The 21,203-nt window shown below is 37.3% G+C and overlaps 1 protein-coding gene and 1 long non-coding RNA gene across 6 annotated transcripts in view; one reads left to right on the forward strand and one right to left on the reverse strand.

Annotated features, from left to right (window-relative positions):
• Positions 1–21,203, reverse strand: part of Rgs7 (regulator of G protein signaling 7) — a 371,280-nt gene that overhangs the window by 337,954 nt on the left and 12,123 nt on the right. The window lies entirely within an intron of this gene.
• Positions 117–20,798, forward strand: LOC150057593 (uncharacterized). The gene is made up of 3 exons (XR_016536767.1): positions 117–187; positions 17,701–17,855; positions 20,666–20,798. It is a non-coding gene; the product is annotated as an uncharacterized LOC150057593 (long non-coding RNA).

The raw sequence follows: 21,203 nt of genomic DNA on the forward strand, positions 1-21,203 counted from the left end.
CCATCACCCAAAACAAAATTGTTATGTCAATGTTAGAACTCTCAGATATGCATAGCATCATTCCAGCTTTAATAATAATAATTCTTAATGACAGAAATGATAGTTACCTAGACAACTACACAGAAAGTACAAAGTAAGAGTGAATTGGGATGTAAGTGAAGGCTTCAAAAAAAGGCTACTTTAAAAGGTCAGTTCTTAAGATGGATAGCAGTTAAAAGTGTTACATGTGTATGCCTGAATGTGGTCGCCTTTAAGTGATTCCTTCATACTCTTAATATAACAATGATGATTTACAAGCCCAAATGATCAGCATCGTATTTTTTTAATTAGAAAGCAACAAGTAATTATCCAATAACTTCTAAAATTGCCTCATTTACAAAATGCTTCAGGAATTTAACAATTTAAAAATGTGACACGATCTTTTTCTTTCTTTCTTTTTTAAATCAGTAAGTAGAGAAAATATGGCTACTCAAGAGGCTAAGATCTGAGGATCACAGTTCAAAACCAGTCTGGGCAAGAAATTCTGTGAGACTCATCTCCAATTAACAACAGCAACCAAAGTCATAGATGAGGCTATGGACACAAATGGTAGAGCCATTCTTGTCCAAAAATAGCTAAAGGACTGTGCTCAGGCCTTTAGTATATGACTCAGTACTGACAGAAGGGAGGGAGGGAGGAGAGAAATTAATGGTAATTAATTAAATACAATATAAGTCATCTGTGGGTCTTCAAATTACTCATCAGGTTGTTCAAATGATTAATGAACAGCCTGGTCTATAAGAGCAAACTCACATAATAACAGTACCCTTCATACTTTCTCATTTTCCACATACTTGAATGGGTGTCTCTTGCAAGTCTAACTTGAGTCGACAATAACATTGAATTAGAAAAGTTCAGAAGGTTGTCAGTAATAGCTTTTACCACCCTTTCTGAAATAAAAGCTGTTTAATGATGATTTATTACAAAACATGTCTGTGAACAGAGAAATTATAGCTGGTAATTTAATTTTGTCTTTCCTATGTGATCTAAAATTCTGTAACAGTTGTACATTAATCTTGGGATGTAGAAATAACATTTTATTTTCAGTAAAGGCAGATGAAGAATGAGAAAACATAATCATACTTTATCTCACTTATTAAATGTCTCCCAGAAAATAGTTTATAATTATAGTTCTACCTTAAAAAGTTTTTAAATGTCCACAAGAGGCTATCATCTTCCTCAGTCTTTTTCCTAACCACACTAAAGAGTTAGCAATCCTTGAATCAATAGTCCTGTCATGCTATTTCTTATATCCTGAGTACTGTTGTTTTGTGCTTCTCAAGTAGCTCTGTTTTTCCTACAACCCTACTACAGAAAACCTTTCTGTGCTCCACTGTTCATTACAAATGTTTATTCTTGGGAAACAGACTTCTAGCATTTATCATCCGTGAGCCTCCTTGTGATGTAATAATGGCAGGAACTAGGTTATTCGCAAGTGACTTAGCACAGTGCCCACTGAATAAAGAGATGAATGAATGAATAAGCAACTCTGACATTTCCATGATTTAAACAAATGGCTGACCTTTTCCCTTCTCACTTTTATGACTGGCTGTTTAACAAGAGTGCTAAACCAATGAGTTGTTTTCAGACCTTTAAAAGAACTGTAACTACTTACATAAACTCAATCCATCAGTATAATAATATTTGTTCAATAAACATTAGTGATTTTATACTAAGAGCCAAGTTCTGCATGAAGCATGGACTATAGAAATGAAACACAGCGTGTCTTTCTTCAACAGAGACACTTATAGAGACAGTGATGTGCAATTGGAGCTATCCCAGCGTGTTGCTTTGTTAAGGTGTGTGATTTCCAGACATAGCACAAAGAGGTGTTATAGGAGACAAGTCTTCTTGATTCCAACAACATACGAAACTGAAATATAGATGTGACTATAGCACAGAGCAAAACAGAGATCAACTGCCTAATATAATCAGTGCTGATAACCAATATGGTATCATATGAATGGAAGGAAGAAGTGGCCAAGTCCACCCTATTGGCACTAATTTTCATTGGAAAATTGGAAAACACTGGCTTCCACTCAATGGAGAAAGTAAAATTGCAGAAAAGTTAATTTACCGATGATTTTATAAACACTGAGACTTCGTGACTATTCTAAGTTCTGTTCTAGTTCCAGCCTGGGGAAGGATAGACACAGAACTGTCTTTGGTGCTCAGGATGCAGCTCAGTAGTGGAGCCCTTGCCTGAAATATGTGGTGCCCCTGTGTTCACTTTCCAGCCTCTCTCTCTCTCTCTCTCTCTCTCTCTCTCTCTCTCTCTCTCTCTCTCTCTCTCTCTCTCTCTCTTTCTCTCTCTCTCGCCTTAATTCACACTTACATTGGATGGTATTCACTTGGTTTCCAATTTGTGGAATAAGTCATAGTTTTGGCATACAAATACAAATGCTATCACCTTTCCTGTCTTCCAAAGAAATGAACTCAAGAATTAAAAACGCATCTGTCTCTCAAAAAAAAAGTCCTTTTAAAAATTGAGATTGAGTTTTATTAGGTTGGGATATTGGCCAAGTGGCAGGGTGCTTGCCTAGTATGCATGAAGACCCCAGTTTGATTCCTTGGTACCATATATGTAGAAAAATCTGGAAGTGGTGCTTGGCTCAAGCAGTAGAGCACTAGCATTGAGAAAGGTCTGAGTTCAAGCCCCAGGACTTGCAAAAAATAATTTTATTTTCAAATTTATGTACAGAGAAGCTACATTTATATACATATGGTGGTGAGTACATGTCTTGTCAAACATTGTTAGCCCCTCTCACATTTTTCTCCCACTTTCTCTCTCCTCCTCAATTACCCCCACAGGTGTAAAGTTAATTTCTAAAATATTGTCTTGTGAGTATCTCTGTTGCATTGTCTGGTGTCTCATCATTTTGTTGTTCCCCTTCCCTTCCCTAATTCATATAAGTGTATATACAATATAGCAGGTACCAAAATCAAATAGAGTGGCAATAGAGGATAAACTGTAGGGGAAAATCAAAACAAAAGAAAAAAGAAATAACATCACATAATACATCAAATACAACAACCATAAAGAAAAACTTGTTTCCATATCTTGGAGTTCATTTCACTTAGAATCATTTGATGATTCTATGGTCATATGCACATAGCTATTGAGCTATTATGATCCTCCACTAGGAAAACCTTAGACATAACTAATTATTTTTACAAATGAGGGAAACCATGGAGTCTATATTTCTTTGGTTCTAGCTTACTCCAAGTCTTTCCACTTCCTTACAATGTGGTAATATCATTCTTTCTGATGGAAACATAGAATTCCATTGTGTATATATACCACACCAAAAATCATAATGAATATGCTTAATTAGCCTACAAAGCCTAAGAAACTTATGATTTCTATGCACTCACTATATCCAGTTGGATCCAAACCTGCCCTGCTCCATGCATTTAGTTCCACTGATAGAAAGTTGGATGATCACTTATTATAGTTACTTCACAAAGGCATAGGAAAAAAATTGTCAGGATCACAAGCTAAACTTTGGAACTTATTTCAACTTCCATTTCTCAACTTTTCTTTACTTCATGTCATACAATATAGTCATTTATTCCAAACAACATGAAAGTGAATGCTGCTTCCATTCATTGTAGAATAAAGCTTACATTAGAGTTTTCTGATTCATGGCATTCTCTAGTGTTTCCAGTATGTCCCTTTTGCTGATTACACTCATGCATCCCTTGTCAAATCTTTACCTTTCCCCTCAAAATGCCTCCCTTATCCCCTGAGCCTCCCCATAACACTCCCACCTCCATCTCAGCTCTCTCATGGTTTGTCCAATGATTAGCCTTCTTCCTGTTCCATCTGTTCAAATCCCATTCATCAGAGCCCTCCACCAGATAGTCTGTCTATCCCATCTCAGGATACGACCTCCATCCTCCGCACTCACTCTCTCGATTCATAGCTCTCTGTCTACCTCCACATGTCTTAGTCATCTTCACAGGCCACCTCCCACAGTAGTTACCACATAGTACATGTACAATAACAGAGCTACAGATGAACCTCTGGAGTTCATAAAACAATGATTCAGAAGGCACGTCAGGATTCCCTGTTTTCTCCACATAGCTGAACATAAGGCTACTGTTGCCTGATGTGTTCAGATGGTGTAAGATATTGATAGACTCTATTCTCACCCTGTACTTGGTATCAGAATTTGGGTCACCAAATCAAACTCCACTAGGAGCTTATCAGTCAGTTGTTTATCATATAAATACAGACCCATTAAAAAGTTCTGGTGCTTGAAAGTTTTATTTGTTCAATCTTAGGTTAAAACATTAGCATGTCCATACCCTAAATTCACTAATTTGTTGAATGCCAGGCACTCGTGTGGTTGAGTTTTTATGTTCCAGTCAGAAATTTTTAAGCATGTAATACAATGATGTTATTATAATTCTTTAATTCCTACAAAGGACAAGAAATAAAAATAAAAGTGTAGCTTAATGCCAGAGTCTCACACTAAAGCCCTAGCTATTCAGGAGGCTGGAACATCGGGAATTGTGGGTAGAAACCAAAGAAAGCAGAAACGTTTGTAAGACTTTATCTCCAAAAAACAAACAAATAGCAAAAGGCCAAGCTGAAGACATGGTTTAATTGATAGAGCACCAATCATGAGCAAGCAAGCTAAGGGAAACAGACAAGGACTGAGTTCAAGCCCTAATAATGACAAAAGCATAAATAACATATAAAAATGAAATAAAAGAATAAATATTGCTCAGATTTTTGCTGCAATCATAACATCTTCTGACAAAATTGATGAAAGCCAATTTGGTAGGACTACAAATAATATTTTTACTAAATTTTTACAATATCTTAAAACCCTAATACATTCTGACAAAATCTTAAACTCTTCTGACAAAATGGTCAAGTCACTTTGGGCCAGGAACTAAAAGATTTCTAAATTCTACTAACAATAAAGCCTAATAAATTTTTATAAAAGCAGGAAACAAAAAATAACCAGAAGATTTTGATTATTTGGTTATTACATATGTATCACATTTATTCTCTACACTACAAAATCCCCAAACTAATCAGATAATTTTATTTGGAAATAAGAAGAGAGAAAAAGAGAAGCACCAGATTTTGTGATAAAGCCAAATTTCTTGATAAAATCAAGTGCCAATAAACGTACCAACTTCCAGCTAATATTCAGTGTTTTAACTGTCAGTCAGCATTGTGAAACTTTCTCTACTTAGTGACTCATGCAGAAGATACATCACCCTTCTTCTCTAAAGGACAGTTGCAAACACCCTGTACTCTCCACTGCCTTTGCTAAGTGAGTGAGTTTACCATCAAGGTCTACTTCCATACACCTGGCTACAGAAATTGGACATGAATTCCACTCCAAGACCACCAATGCACAAAGTACCAGTGAAAACCTGTAGGGGAAATCAGGTTTTAATATCAAAGATATATATTAGAAAATCAGAGGAGTGAGCCAGTAAAATCTTCTAAGAAAGCTGAAAAGACAAAGTAGAGAGCCAGGGCAATGGCCAATCAGGTGGGAAACTCAAATGGGGGTGACCTGAGAGCCCATCACAGAATGACTGCTGTCCAAGGTCCTGATACTGTAAGAGCCTCATTCCAATAAACCCATAGGCTTTTACTACCCTAAATTACTGCCCAAACTCCAATTTCAGAGCCTTATAGCTTGTCTGTGCCCTGAGAATTTGGATATATTTCAGATATTCAGAGTCATAGCATCAAAATTATAGGTAGGTGCCCATGACAAAGAGATCCAGGCAAACAGTATAAATTTGATGAATGACACAATGTGTAATGATCAAATCTGGGTAATAAAGTCTATCTGTTCAAACATTTATTATTCTACATTCTATGAAGTTTTATACTTATCTAGTTATGTCAAATATTATGCAATGTGGTAACTAACAATTGTCCTTCATGGGCTACAGAAAGCCACAACAAACTCCTCCTCTCTAATAGAATTGTGTACCTTCTTTCTACCCCCGTTATTTTATCTGTCAGAGCCTCCTGTTCTCACTGGTAACACTTTCAGTCCTACAGGCACACTATAACACATGTGCCTATTGGCAAGGTGTTCATGTTCCAATTACATTTCTGGTGACAATTTGGCTGACTTCTCAACATCAGGCATAGATATTAGATCTGACATTTGTTGTGCATATGTCTTTTGTATTTTATGACAACACTCTACTCATGAGCTGTGCTTTTTTTTCAGTCTGAATCTGAATCAAGAAGGGCAAAGGTATGGCTGCTTCTCAAACTCCGTAAAGAAGTGGATATGCCATACACTGTCTTCTGATACAACATACTCTGTCCACATATGCATATCATCTGATTAATTCCACATGACACTCTACTTTTTCCTTCCTTTCCTCATTTCTCTGTCAGAGTGTTTTGTTACTTACCAGACTTCTCTACAAGAGCTCCATCAAATGTTACACTAATTCCTTATTTCGATTTCTTCTTTGGGGTTCTTTTAAGATTTATGTAAGTATTGCTATTGTCATATTTCATGCTTTAAAACATGGAAGTGTAATACAGATGCCTTAATTTATTTTTTGGAAAAAAACTAAGGAACAAAGTTAGGACTTATACTTGCTAAACAGATAGTGTTATACTCAAGGCACAACCTAGTCTTTAGATTTTAGCTCATTTTTCAGATGGAGTCTCCTGCTAATTTTGCTGGAGCTGGTATCATACAGTGATGTGCCCACTCCCATCTCTTCAGTAGATGGAACTACAGGCATACAACACTATATCTGACTTTCATTTTCAGATTAGGTCTTACTAACTTTTACCCAGTTGGCTCAATAGGATTTAAAACATCATTTCCTATTTCTCCCTCCCAAGTAGCTGGGATTACAGGCTGGGGATTACAGGATTACGGGCCCAAAAAAGTCACTTTTAAAGTTTATTAGCAAATCTCAGGGAAGCCAAAAACCATCAGGCTTTATGAAAAGTTAAGTAATTAGAATGCTGACATAAACATCATTTGCACTTTAGTACAGATAGACAACAGATAATTTCTACACATCCACTTATCTGAGTAAAAGTGGAATTGGTTATAGGACATCCAGGACCAGAAATGAACTTCATGGGAAATGGAGACCATGTCATGAGAAAGGGTATCAATGTTTGTTAAGTTATGCACCTTCTATCTGGTGAATATAATGTAACCCTTCTATTAATCACAATAAAAAAAGAAATGAACTTCATGAAGCTTGTTATTTAGTGTGGATATTTTCATATTATAGTATTAAAGAAGATGTTAAAATATCCTGAAAAGTCAATGGACATTAGGATAGGATTAGATAATTCATAACAGACAAGAAGAAAAACCTACATTTTTGAATCAACTAAATGGACATCAACAATGAAATGACTTGAGCTTCCAGCATATGTGCCTGGGAGGTCCTTTCACTCATCTGTATGTTGAAAGGAATTCCAGAGAATGCTCTGCTAGTGGCCATTCTGGGGATACAAAAAAAAAAACCCTCCTTACTCTAGACCAAAGTTAGAAATGTATACAGGGTTATTCAACTTTTATGGCTATATAGTAATAGTTTAAAACATTTTTTCTCTTTTTCTTTTTTTTGCCAGTCCTAAGGCTTGAAGTTTGGGCCTGGGCATTGTCCTTGAACTTTCTCAAGGTTCTACCCCTTGAGCCACAGCACCATTTCTGGCTTTTTTTGTGTGTGTATGAGGTACCAAGGAATCAAACCCAGGCCTTCATGTATGCTAGACAAGCACAATTTGAAATTTGAAGTGCTATTATAAAAGCTTACAACTTGTGTATATATTATGTGTTGATTATTTTATTTAATGTGGATTTTTTTTGTTTTTATAAAGTAAGAATTATTACCAAAATTTTAAAAATAAACACCATCAACAACAAACCTTTTGGAATAAAGATTTGGCCAAAGAAGGTACTTTTGTAGGATTAGTTAGAAAAAGCAGCCACCCAAGTTTTCCAAAATTGTGCAATTAATAAGTTTTTGTATTGCTCTGTCTGTGATATGTAGCCTAGTCTAGCTTCAAACTGGAGATCCTTCTACCTCAGCTCCCCCTCACCCCACCTTAGGGTTTGCATTACAGACATACACTACCACCGTGGTATTCATGTGAACATTCACTTTTTTGTTATTTTTACTTTAATACTTTTATTGCCATTAACCAAAGCAGTTTATGAATGCAGTGCTTCTTGATCAGTGCCATGCCTTTCAACATTCTCACCCATCCCTCCCAATACACCCCCACTTCCTTCAGTTTCCTTAGTTCTGTGGAATATATACTGAATTAGTTGCTTCATTCTCCCTCCTTTATTAACACTTTCTGACATGTGACAGGTGACTGTTCAGACCCTTCCCTTCCCTTTAGATCTTAGCTTCAAGAATGTTTTATATCCTCAAATGTAAAATAGAAGAGCTTTTGATTCATTGTCTGACCTAGGCTTCGAACTCTGTAGACATGAAAAAACCACTATTCACGAACTCCACATAAACATGTCACTGTTAACTATGAGACACCACAGGTCCAAGTTCAGTTCCAGCCTGGCATTCAAACCTGTCCTAGTGGATTATAAACCAGGTCCCTATCATTGTAAACTCATTTGGCCACAGTCTGTGACCAATGTTTGACCAGATTAATTTGTCAGAATCACAACTTTCTACCTGCTCTCATCTCTAATTTCCAGCTGCCCCATACACAACCTGTTCCATAACTATCTGCTCTGGTCTCTGACAGCCAGACAGGCCAGTATTCTCATTCATCTCCATAGGCTATATGGAGTATAAGGTAGCTTGCCTCATTATCATCTACTCGCTTCTTGTAACTTCAGTTTGTTAAGTACAAGGCCCTTCTATGGAGATTTCAGAAAAGGGTTTTTAGTGTCTGTCAACTATTCAAAAATAAATAGGCAAAGGACAATTCCTTTTTTGGAGACATCCAAGAAATAAAATTGATGCTCAGACATCTGGTCTACCAGAGATAGCAAAAATTATTTTAGTTCACCCAAAACACCTGTTCAGAGAACTCACATCTACCATCTACCATGAAATAGAAGTATTCACCATAGAATAGATGTATTCACTGTATAATATGTACATATAAGTATTCATATATAATGTTTTCATTTCCTTTATGGGTAACATAAAGGACCCAAGAGAGCCATTTGTGTCATGCATAATGTTCAGATTTGTGGAATAGCTTTAATACCTATAAAGTGTTCCTAACAACTAATGTATTCTTCCTTATTGTCAGCTTTTCAACTCTCATTTATCCACTAATACAACCAGGAGTTTTCCAGGAACACATATATACACCAAACTTTCCATAGCCAAAGTGTTTTAGTGAGTCTCAAATATAATCAATGAAATCACAGATCTTTCCCTAGTTTCCCTTAACAAGTTAAAAAGATACTACCATTAGACAAAATTGAAATGTCTGTTTGATAGGAAAGAATAAAAAAAAAAAGCACAAGTGACAGAATAAAGACCAGAAGGCATGTAAAGTACAGTTGTTTTAAGGTGAGCTTGGTGGATTTTGTTTGTTTTGTTAGTTGGTTTTATTGGGATGTTTAATTATTACTTTGTTTTCTTGCTTTAGTTTAGTACTGAAGACTGAAGTCACAGTCTTACTTGTAAGGAACTTAAATTTTTGATGACCCAATTGATAGTTGTTTGGAGGTCACCATATACAGGATGTCCATGACCAATTGAAAAACTTATCTCCATCTAACTTTGCCTAGGAAAAGACAACCAAAGTTGTACTTTTTCTAGCCTATAAACTAACTAAAAACAAAAGAAAATGTAAACAGTCAGATCTTCCATTTTGTATCTATACCTTTTGCTCAGAATCACTTGTTATTTTGCAATCACCTTGACTTCAGGAAGAACAAAAGATTCATCCATAACCAGCTTGTGACAAAAGACAAACTGCCCCTCTCACAGTTAATGTCTTCTTATCATCTTGTGGGAAAAAGGCAAATCTGACCCCAGAGAAAAAGAACAGCCAAAAGCTCAACACGCAACAACTGCCAAGCCACAGTGACAGGCTTGTATCTGCTCCCCCTGAATACTGACGTTTCTGAAGAATTCCGGAGGTGAAGACTGAGACCATGCCTGACATCTCTCTCCACCCCACCCTCAATTCTTCTTATTTAACCTGAGTCAATTTCTTTACCCCCAAAGATGCCTTAAAATGTCCTGAAATACTGTCTGCCCATGATATGCTCATGATATAAAATAAATCTCTTGTTTCTGTCTTTCTTTTCTTGGTATATGAGCTGACTAGCCAGATCTAACATGGAATCTAAAAACCTGGTATGTATGTGTGTATGTATGTATGTATGTATGTATGTATGTATGTATGTATGTATGTATTTGCCAGTCCCTGGCTTGAGCTCATAACCTGAACCTTGTCATTGGGCTTTCTCAAGGTTAGAGCTCTACCACTTGAGCAACAGCACCACTTCTGGCCTTTTCTGTGTATGTGGTACTACTAGACCAAACTCCCAGTCCCAACTATTGAGTCTCAGACTCAATAGTTGTGATAAAAATGAGTATTAGGACTGGGAGTTTGGCTTAGTGGTAGAGTGCTCACGTAGCATGCAAGAAGCCCTGGATTCGATTCCTTGGTTACCATGTACACAGAAAAAGCCAGAAATGGTGCTGTGGCTCAAATGATAGAGTGCTAGCCTTGAGCAAAAAGAAGCTCAGGGACAGTGCCCAAATCCTGTGTTCAAGCTCCTGGACTGGAAAAAAATGAATATTAATTATAAAGAGCAAATATTCACACAGGGCTTGGTCATGTCAGCATGCCAAAAGTCTAGTTAGTGGTATTTTATTTGTATATAAGATACCTAATTATTAATAATTATTTAAGAAACAGAGTTTCATGAGTCATTAAGTGCTGCATAAGCTAGAACTTTCCTTGGAACTAGATAAAAAGATTTTTTTAGCTCTAGGAACTTGAGTAAAATTCTGGAAGACATTTAACAAGGCTTTTTGTGTGCTACTAGTATATTAGATATAGATGCAAGCATACATGATGGATCATATTTAGGCTTTTCAGTTGCCCTCCAGAAAATGTTTATAAATAAATCCAATAAAAACTCGTTGGCAGCCAGGCACTGATGGTTCACCCTTATAATCCTAGCTCCACAGGAGGCTGAGTGAGATGGGAGGATTATGGTTCAAAGCCAGGTAAGAGAGCCCCTGAGATTGAATATAAAAAAAAAACAACAACTGGAAATGGAGCTGTGACTCAAGTAATAAGATTGCTGGCCCTGAGTGAAAGAGCCAAGGAATAGCACCCAAGCCCTGAGTGGGAAATTCAAACTCAACTGAGGCCCATGGCTCTGACCTGTGACAATGGTAAATACATATGATAGTGAAAGGTCATAGGATCTATGAGACTAAAGAAACCACTAGGACAGAAAGCTGAAGTGAATCTAATAATATGCCATTAGGTTGCTTTGTACATGAACCCAATATCTTGATTCAATCACCAAAGGGAAGTTTGTAGACAACCCGGTTATATGAGTGATCATCTAAAAAATATTACTTAGGCTAAAAGTGTAAGAAGATGGTCAATTTAAAAAACCTCTGGAGTAGGAGCTTCAGTATATACTTGATAGTTCAAACCAGGCCATTAGTGATACCATATTCTTATTCAATGCCCAGCAGACTAAAATCCCATCTCTATTGCATGCAACATATATTTATTGAGTTGTCAGCTCATCTTTATTTAGTTTGGCTCTTGTGAGATTCCTATATTTGAATATGTTTCCGTCTATCTATTTTTTCCTGTATTGTTTAATATGCTTGTTATGAAAATGTCAAAAATCAACTCATGAGCCATTTCTAATAACCAGACAACTACAGATCCTCTGTATCAAAAAGAAGAGAAAAACATTCCTTCATCTTGTATGCTGCTGTTATTGTACTCAAAACCATCATAAAGATTGCAAACCCTTTTAATCTTGTTTTGGGAGAGAAAGAATGCTAATAAGAATTTTTGAGTTCTAGGAGCCAGTAGCTCATGCCTATAATCCTCACTCCTGAGAAAGCTGAGATCTGAGGGTCAGTTCAAAGCAAACCTGGGCAGGAAAGTCCATGAATCTCATATCTTCAATTAACCACCAAAAAGCTGGAGGTGGAGCGATAGCTCAAGTAAGAGCACTAGCCAGACTTCCGCAAAAATTTTAAGGGACAGAACTTAGACCCTGAGTTCAAGCCCCAAGACCAACGTACAAACACACACACAAAGTTTCCTCATAGAGGGAAGGATGATGAAAATGGCAAGGTATCTAAGTAGCATTAAGCAAAATGTCCACCACTCCACTTGCTGGCTCTGGTGAGTAATTGGAGCTAAGAGTCTCACAGACTTTTTAAAATATTTTTCTCAGAAGGGGTATCTGTGTGTGACAAGTAATACACCTACTACCTGGCAAATGTAACTGTAACCCCTTTATACATTACCCCTACAATAAAAGTATTTTTCTATATTATGTTGTTGCTATTGATATTATTATCATACTTTTATTACTTGATCATTTTTACATACTGTGAAATGAAGTATAAAACATTGGATCTATCAATATTGCTGGATATTTTGTTTCTATATTAGTCTACTAGTTTGACATTTTCTCTCTCTATAAGGAAAGATGTAAATAATCAAACAGGAAGTCCTGAGATATTTTATTAGATTTTTTGAGCAGCCTCACAGCAAATCAAAACCAGCAACAGAGCTTGTACTCAGACACCCAAAGGCAGGGAGTTATAAAGTGATCATTCACAGCACAAAACTGTACAATAATGTAAAATGACAAGTAATCACTACCAAAGAGAAACACCAATAAAATGCTGCGAGAGAGCTTAGCAAATGGAGGTAAAATGTGATTAGACTTCAAATGTTAAATTCTAATAATCCAAGAGAATAAATTTGAGAGTCTAAAATGAATTTTCTCTTCTGAATGCCCACTCTACCACTGTACCCTCAGTTATGCTACAGTCCTACATTTTTATAATGTTAACTTCTAAACACATTGAAAGCATACTATGTAGTTTGGGGGCTTCTTCATACAACCAGGAGTCAGTGTCTAATGCCTATAATACAACCCATTCAGGAAGCTGAGATCTGAGGATCACAGTACAAAGCATCCCAGGTAGGAAAGTCAATGAAACTTGTATCTCCAATTAGCCACCAAAAGTCCAGAAGTAGACCTGGGGGTCAAGTGGCACAGCACTAGCCTTGAACAAAAAATCTCAGGGACAGTATCAATGCATTAAGTTCAAGCCCCAGGACCAACACATACACAAAAATGGTTTCTCCTACAAGGAAGAGTGATGGGAATGCCAAGGCAACTGAGTGGCATTAAGCAAAGTGTCCGGTGAGAACTGGTTAAATAAAATAGAAACATTAATCTAGATAGCTTAGAAAATCAATGACTAATGTTTTGCCACAGATTAATTATTCTTGTATGAATGAAAATGAGACCAAGTTTAAAGTCAGAGACATACACTGAAACCATGGAAAAGAGAACCCAAAAGTAGATTTCCTATAAATGTAGGTAACTCATTTATAAATGGTTTTTAATGTGCAACCATGATTTTCTTTGCAGAGTGTGGACTCCTTTCTCCTAAATGAGTGCATTTATCTGGATGCCAGTGGCAGCTATATTCCTAGCTACTCAGAGAGCTGATAGCTAGAGGATCATTGTTCAAAGTCAGCCTACACTCTATCTCCAATTAATCAGCAAAAAGATGATCTAGAGGTGTGGCTTAAATCATAGAGCTGTGTGCATGAACACAAAGACATGAGTCTCCGAGTTTAATCCCTGGTAATAGCATGAACAGGCACAAACATGCACATATACAAACACATACACACACACACACACACACACACACACACACACACACTCACAGAGTTTACCTTCTTTTCAAGAAGTTCTCTTGACTTGTAGAAAGCAATTTTGAAAAGGTGATTGCATTTTACATCACCATTTGATTAGCTACAAGAAAACTAGGAGAAACTATTGGCAGCTTGAACTTCCTTGGAGAGTCTAATCCTAACAGTCAATAAAACAATGCTTCTTAATTCTACAACACAAATTCAAGTGAACAGACATAAGGGGAAATATTGAAATTCCAATTTCAGAACCACCAGGAAGATGTCTGGGTTTATAGGAATGTGATGAATAGGCCTCTTAGCCTTTGCTTCTTCCACTCACTCCTCAAGGGAGGGAATGTTTACCCGGAATTATAACCTATGATAACAAGCTGTGCCCAAAGGGTAAGAAATACAAGAAACAATTGTACAAAAGCTACAAGAAATAGAAATGATATTCTGTTAGAAGGGGTTATTTTCCCAGAGAGTTTAGATTGCTCAAGGGGATCAAACCAGAGAAAGACCCATGTGCTCTTTACAGATATCATCAGTGAAAACTCTGTCATCAATCTCCCTTTGCTTTCTTCCTCATTTGCTTCTTGATACACTGCTAATTTTCATAGAAAATATTCAATGAGATGAGGTGATAAAGAGAAAAATGGAGAAATCTCCAATGAGGAACTCTGCCTCAGGTATTCTAGTGTTGAGAGGATGTGTCTCATCTAAGACATATCAGCATGTGCATTTCTGACTTATCTCCTGTCTCATCTCTCTTTTCTCTCACTCTTTTTTTCCTCCATCTTTCTTTTTCCCCATACCAAGGTTTGAACGCAGGACCTTGCACTTCCTCGGGCTTGCTTGTGCAGCTGGAGATCTATACCCTGAGACATACTTGTAGTCCAGCATATAGGTTATTACTTGTAGGTGAATAAAATGGACGTTTCTGCTTAACTGGCTTTCAACATTGATCGTCCAGATCTCAGCCTCTTGAATAGCTAGCATCAAAGACATAAGCCAGAGAGTCCCAGGTTTAGACATCAGGTTCCCAGATCTCTGTTTTATTTTGATATAAAGTGTTCTTCCATTATTTGTGTGTTTTACCAAGCATCTGTGATAGTTGAATTACATTTACATAATAAAAATAGCATTACAGTCTCATGAACACTGTTTGATTCTATAATGTTTAAGTAAACCAAATGTTTAATGTTTAAACAAATCAATCTGATGCTTGTGGAATGGTGAATGAACTAAAGTGTGTATATATATTTTTTTTCTTGGAAAATGTTTTATTCTTTCATTTTCACACAAAAAAGTAGACTACAAGAGTAAAACCTCTCCAGAATTCTGTTTCTGGGCTGACCTCAGAAACATGGCAGTAAGCACTGATGCCAGAGTTTAGGGATGGTGGCTCACACCTGTAATCCTATCTACTCAAGATTCTGAGAGAAGAGATAGCATTTTGAAGGTAGACTGACAGAAGATTTTGCAAGAATATAAACAGCTAAGAAAAAAAAACCCACAAAAACCAAACCAGGACTGAAAATGTAGCTCAGATGGTAGAATGTTAGTTAAGCAATAATGATGTCATGATGCTCTATAAAACCAACAAAATAATATATCTGTGTATGTATATATGTAATTTGGAGTATGGGAAAGAGAGAGAGAGAGAGAGAGAGAGAGAGAGAGAGAGAGAGAGAGAGAGAGAGAGAGAGAGAGAGAGAGGAGAGAGCACGCACCAGGAGCACTGACTGTAATCCCAGCTACTTATGAGGCAGAAGTTTAGAAAATGATGGTTCCAGGCCAGACAAGACAAAATGTTAGAGAGAATTCATCTCAATTAGTAAGCTAGGAATCATGTGATTTTTGCATTTAATCCCACCCACATGAGAAGCACAGGATTTTGTCTGAGACCAACCCAGGGCAAGAACTAAAATATAAGGGAAGTACAAAAAGGCTGAGGTTGGCTCAAGTGGTAGAGCACTGGTCTAGCAAATTTGAGGCCCTAAGTTCGAACCTTAGTACCACAGACATACACATACACACGCAATATTCTCCCACTTTCTTCAGTAGTATTACTAATTGTGCATTTTAATAAAAAGGGCATTTGTTGACAGAAGGCCCTGCCACTTGTTCTAGCTATAAAGTCCCTTCAAGAACCATTAGTCGACTTGTCCATAGACTTTAGGATAGATGTGTACAAAATAGATAAACAGGGTTGGGAGTATGGCCTCGTGGTAAGAGTGTTTGCCTTTATAATTATCAAAACGGCTTGGTACTGGCACAAAAACAGGCCTGAAGACCAATGGAATAGAACTGAGGACCCAGATATTAAACCACAGACCTATGGCCACCTAATCTTTGACAAGGGAGCCAAAAAAAATAGACTGGAAGAAAGACAGCTTCTTCAACAAGTTGTGCTGGCAGAACTGGTTAAGCACCTGCAGAAAACTAAAGTTGGATCCTTCTTTGTCACCCTGCACTAGAATTAACTCCAAATGGATCAAAAACCTGGAGGTAAAAGCCGACACACTGAAAACTGTACAAGAAGGAATAGGAGATACACTAGGCCTCCTTGGCACAGGTCGAAACTTTCTTAACAAGGACCAAGAATTATAGCAAATAAGAGAAAGGCTGGATAAGTGGGACTGCATTAAACTGCAGAGCTTTTGTATGGCAAAGGACATAGCTAGTAAATTAATTAGGAAGCCTACAGAGTGGGAGAAGATCTTCACCAACCAAACAATGGACAAAGGCCTCATATCTAAAATATATCAACAGCATAAAAAAAAATGGGCCAAAGACTTAAAGAGAGTCTCCTCTGAAGAAGAAACAAAAATGGCCTATAGACACATGAAGAAATGCTCAACATCTCTGGTCATAAAAGAAATGCAAATCAAAACAACTCTAAGATTCCACCTCACTCCAGTTAGAATGGCCAGGATCAAGAAAATGAATAACAACAGATGCTGGAGGGGATGTGGCCAGAAGGGATCCCTACTACACAGTTGGTGGGAGTGCAAACTCATTCAACCACTATGGAAAGCAATATGGCAATGCCTCAAAAGGCTAAACATAGAGCTCCCCTATGACCCAGCAATTCCACTACTTGGCATTTACTCAACCATCCAGAAACTAGGGCATACTAAATCAATTAATTTTCTACGCATTAATTATTCTGATCTCCACACTAATAAGTAGGCTCAAAGCAAGTAAAATAAACTGGCATCACAGGAAACTAAAAACAAATTGCATTTGCAAGGGAGTCGTAACTTTGAAAGGTGCTCTCCTCTATTCAATAGAGGAGAGCATGAAGCATTCCAGTACCCTAAACCATATCTTAAAAACTCAGCACTACTTGGAAATCATTTTTAGATCAATATCCATCTATAAGCACCAACTTAGCCATTAAATTAGATTGTCCAAACCAAGCCAGTAATAATAAGAAAATACAAAATCCAAAAAAAAAAAGAAAGAAAATACAAAATCCAAGATTCACCTAAGTTATATGTTCTTTGAAAGCTTACATAGATGCCCATTGTTCCTGGAAATGTAGCCAATGTAATTTCTATTAATTCAACACATGATACAGCCTACTGTAAACGTGTCATTCTACTCCAAACCAGTCTGGCTTTGTAGAGCTACAAATGTGTATACAGTACCATATAAGTAATTGTACATATACCATATAAGTGTACCTATATTAACCAAACATTTTGTAACTGTTCTCTTAATGATATTGTTGGTTTTTGTCTCTGGATCTTTTGTAGTGTCCACCATTTTTTAGAGCAGTACTACTAGCAAGAATCTTAATCTAAAAATGTGGTAAATATATACAATGGAATTCTACATAGCCAACAGACAAGATAAAATAATGGCATTCGCAGGGAAGTGGATGAATCTAGAGCGAATCATGTTGAGTGAGGTAAGTCAAGACCAAAGGAACAAAAGGCGCATGGTATCCTTAATATGTAACTATTAGATCCAAACAGTAAAAGAGAGATGACTCAATATCTGCGTACGCAATGTTATGGACACGGTATTAGAAATATTTGATCATAGAATATATGAATACAGACAAAAGGGAGGAAAGTGGTAACTACAAGCATGTTCCCTAAAAGATATGAACCCACTCAAGGACCCAGGCTATATATATATATATATATATATATATATATATATATATATATATATATATATATATGAGAGAAGCCCTCATCTCAGGAATGAGTTTAGCATAAGCATTGGAACTGGGATGCTCCATTTAGGCAGGACTTTTTAGTAGGAAAAGCTAGATTTGAGGGTCCCCATTTATGTGAAGGACATCACCTGTATTTCAGCCTTAATTTTTTACTAGTCCTGGGCTTGAACTCAGGGCCTGAGCACTGTTTTTGAACTTTCTCAAGGCTAGAGCTTACCACTTGAGCCTCAGCCATCACTTCTGGCTTTTTTCTATGTATGTGGTACCGAGGAATAGAACCCTGGTCTTCGTGCATGCTAGGCAAGCACTCTACTACTAGGCCAAACTCCCGGCCTTCAGCCTTAATTTTGAATGACTCTGATTTTACAGTCCAAAACACAAAAGCTCAGGTGTGTCCCACTGGGGGTGGAAAGAAAGAAGGAAGAGAGAGGGGGTGGGGAGGGAGACAGGAAGAGAAAGGGAGAGAAGGAGGGAAGGAGGGAGGGAGAGAGGGAGGGAAAAGGGAGGAAAGGAGAGGGCGACAAGGAAAAAAAAAGTAAAAAAAAAAAAAGTAGCAAGAACAGAAGCACAGAAGCCAACCCTAATAAACATGCTAACATGGTGCTTTTTGTATACCAAGCACGGTGCCAAGACTTTGCTCACTTTCAGCCCAAATTACAGATGAGTTTAGAGAGGCTCAGTAACTTGTCTGTCATACAGCTGGTTAGGGCAATGGCAGGATTCAAAGCCACATAGCATAGACAGCAGGAGGCTTCCATTATTCTATAGCCACAGATGGAATTAGCTGGCAGGAATCTGAGTTTGAGGAGCACTACAATCTCAACAGCGACAGCAGTAGGGAGATGCTGGCCCTTAGCACATTGATAGGTAACAATATTATCCCATCATGAAATTCGCCAAATGTTATTTTAATGTTCAATGGCAATAAAAGATACAAATAACTGAGAGTAATAACAATTAATAATAGCTCCAAGATGGGATAAAAGCTTTCATGAACTTACGTTAATTGCTAATGAAATTACAATAGCTGAGAGTTCACTCCTCAGTGGATGTCAAGCTAATACGTACACATAAAGCAATTTGAAGTTTCCATCTGTAAAGAAATCCTCACTACTAAAAATGCAGCTCTGAAGTAGAGATGAAAATAATAAAAATTTTTATTACAAATCTAAGGAAGCATATGGTCCCCTGGGTCAAAATGCTTTCTAAGTGATAACAATTCAACTTGCCTTTAAAATAAAGTTGATGGATTCTCCAATAATAAACAAATGACCTATAAACACATAAAAACATGTTCAATCCACTTGGAAATATGAATCAAACTACAAGTGAACTATCATTTCAGACCCCTTAGGATGACTTTTTATTTAGGAGAGAGAGAGAGAGAGAGAGAGAGAGAGAGAGAGAGAGAGAGAGAGAGAGAGAGAGAGAGAGAGAGAGAGAGAGAGAGAGAGGCAGAGAGAGACAGAGAGAGACAGAGACAGAGACAGAGAGTGCGAGGGAGGCTCAGAGACTGAGAGACAGGAAATGGAAGGAAGGAAGGGAGGGAGGAGAGGAATGGGAAAAATATCAATGTTGGTGAGATTGTAGAGTAACTTCATAGGATGCTTCTGGAAATGTAAAATACCACAGCCATTATGGAAAATAATATGGTAACCTCTCAAAATTTCAGTTACTGTGCTATCCAGTAATTCTACTCATAGGTGGATGCCAAAAGAACTGAAGGTAGACATTTGAACAGATGTCTATAATGTTCATGCTCGTTGCTATTAGACTTATAATAGTCAAAGGTAGAAATAACCCAATTGCCCATGGATGGATGAATGGATGGATGGATGGACGGATGGATGAATGGAAAGAATGTGTGCTACACAGGCACTGTTAATACATCTTCAAAACAAGAAATTCTGACACAATATGGATGGGTCTTGACACTCAGTGAAATCTGCTCATGTGAAGTACCACAGAAGTACCATCATAGAGACAAAGTAGAATGTATTACTGAGGACTACAGGGAAGAAGAATCAGAATTACTGTTAAACAGTTCAGAATTTAGAATGGCAATCAAAGGTCTGGAGAAAGAATAAAAGTGAACATTTTTATGTTATATATATTTTAGCCTAATAAAAGAGTAAAAGACTGGATAAGCAATAAGCATATTTATGTAAATAGGAAAACTCTGAAAGGCCCATGAAATAAAGTTAATATTCCAATGGTGATGATGATGAAGACCACAGACAAATTCCAATGCAATGCTACTGTATTTACCTTTAAAGTATTCCATATGCACTGTAACAGATGCTTAGAAACTGCTCCATCACAATCTTATCAGAAGCAGTAGGCACACCAGTAGGTAAGCATATTATCCCACCAGGAAAGTCAATAAATGTTATTTTAATGTTCATTGGCAAGAAAATACTCTTTAGAAAATGGTTCCCTGCTTGGATCCACAGGTAACTAAAAACAGAAAAACTCAACTTGCTTGTCTCCATTTTGCATTTAGCCCCACTAACCTGACACTCTCTTTCCTCCAGTCACTTTGGACAAAAGAAAGTTGCATGCATCTTAATGACAAGGAACCAGAACTACCTCAAAGAACAGAAAAGCCTTCCTAGCAAGATGGATCATACTCAGATGAGAACAATTATTTTTGATGATGAGGCTGCACCCTGGAGTGGAAGAAATCATTGCACAAAAACTAGATTGCTCCCCTCAAATTATGATAATAACTTTTCTTGGACCCCCGCATGGAGCCTGAACTGATGTCCACCCCTTTCCTAAGACTGCTTGATTATGTGAACCGCTCTGTTTTACCTGTTATAAATGTCCTTGATGTTAGATCAATTAGTGGTACACCTTTGTTCCTGTGCCTGCACCCACATCTGGGTGTTTGCTGTCTTTTCCTTTCCCACATCCTGCCTATGAGACACAGCTGTTCTTTTCATTTTGCTGCTGAAACATCTCTGTCTCTTCTCCAATGGCCACCTGAAAATTCTCTTCTGAATTCAGAGATAAGAAATGAAAGACCAAGTTGAGAACCGCCACCTCCTTTCTTTTCTCAGGGAGCTCCTT

The sequence above is a fragment of the Megascapheus bottae genome, chromosome 10, assembly GCF_031878675.1.
Source record: "Megascapheus bottae isolate mThoBot1 chromosome 10, mThoBot2.hap1, whole genome shotgun sequence".
Lineage (NCBI taxonomy): Eukaryota > Metazoa > Chordata > Mammalia > Rodentia > Geomyidae > Megascapheus > Megascapheus bottae.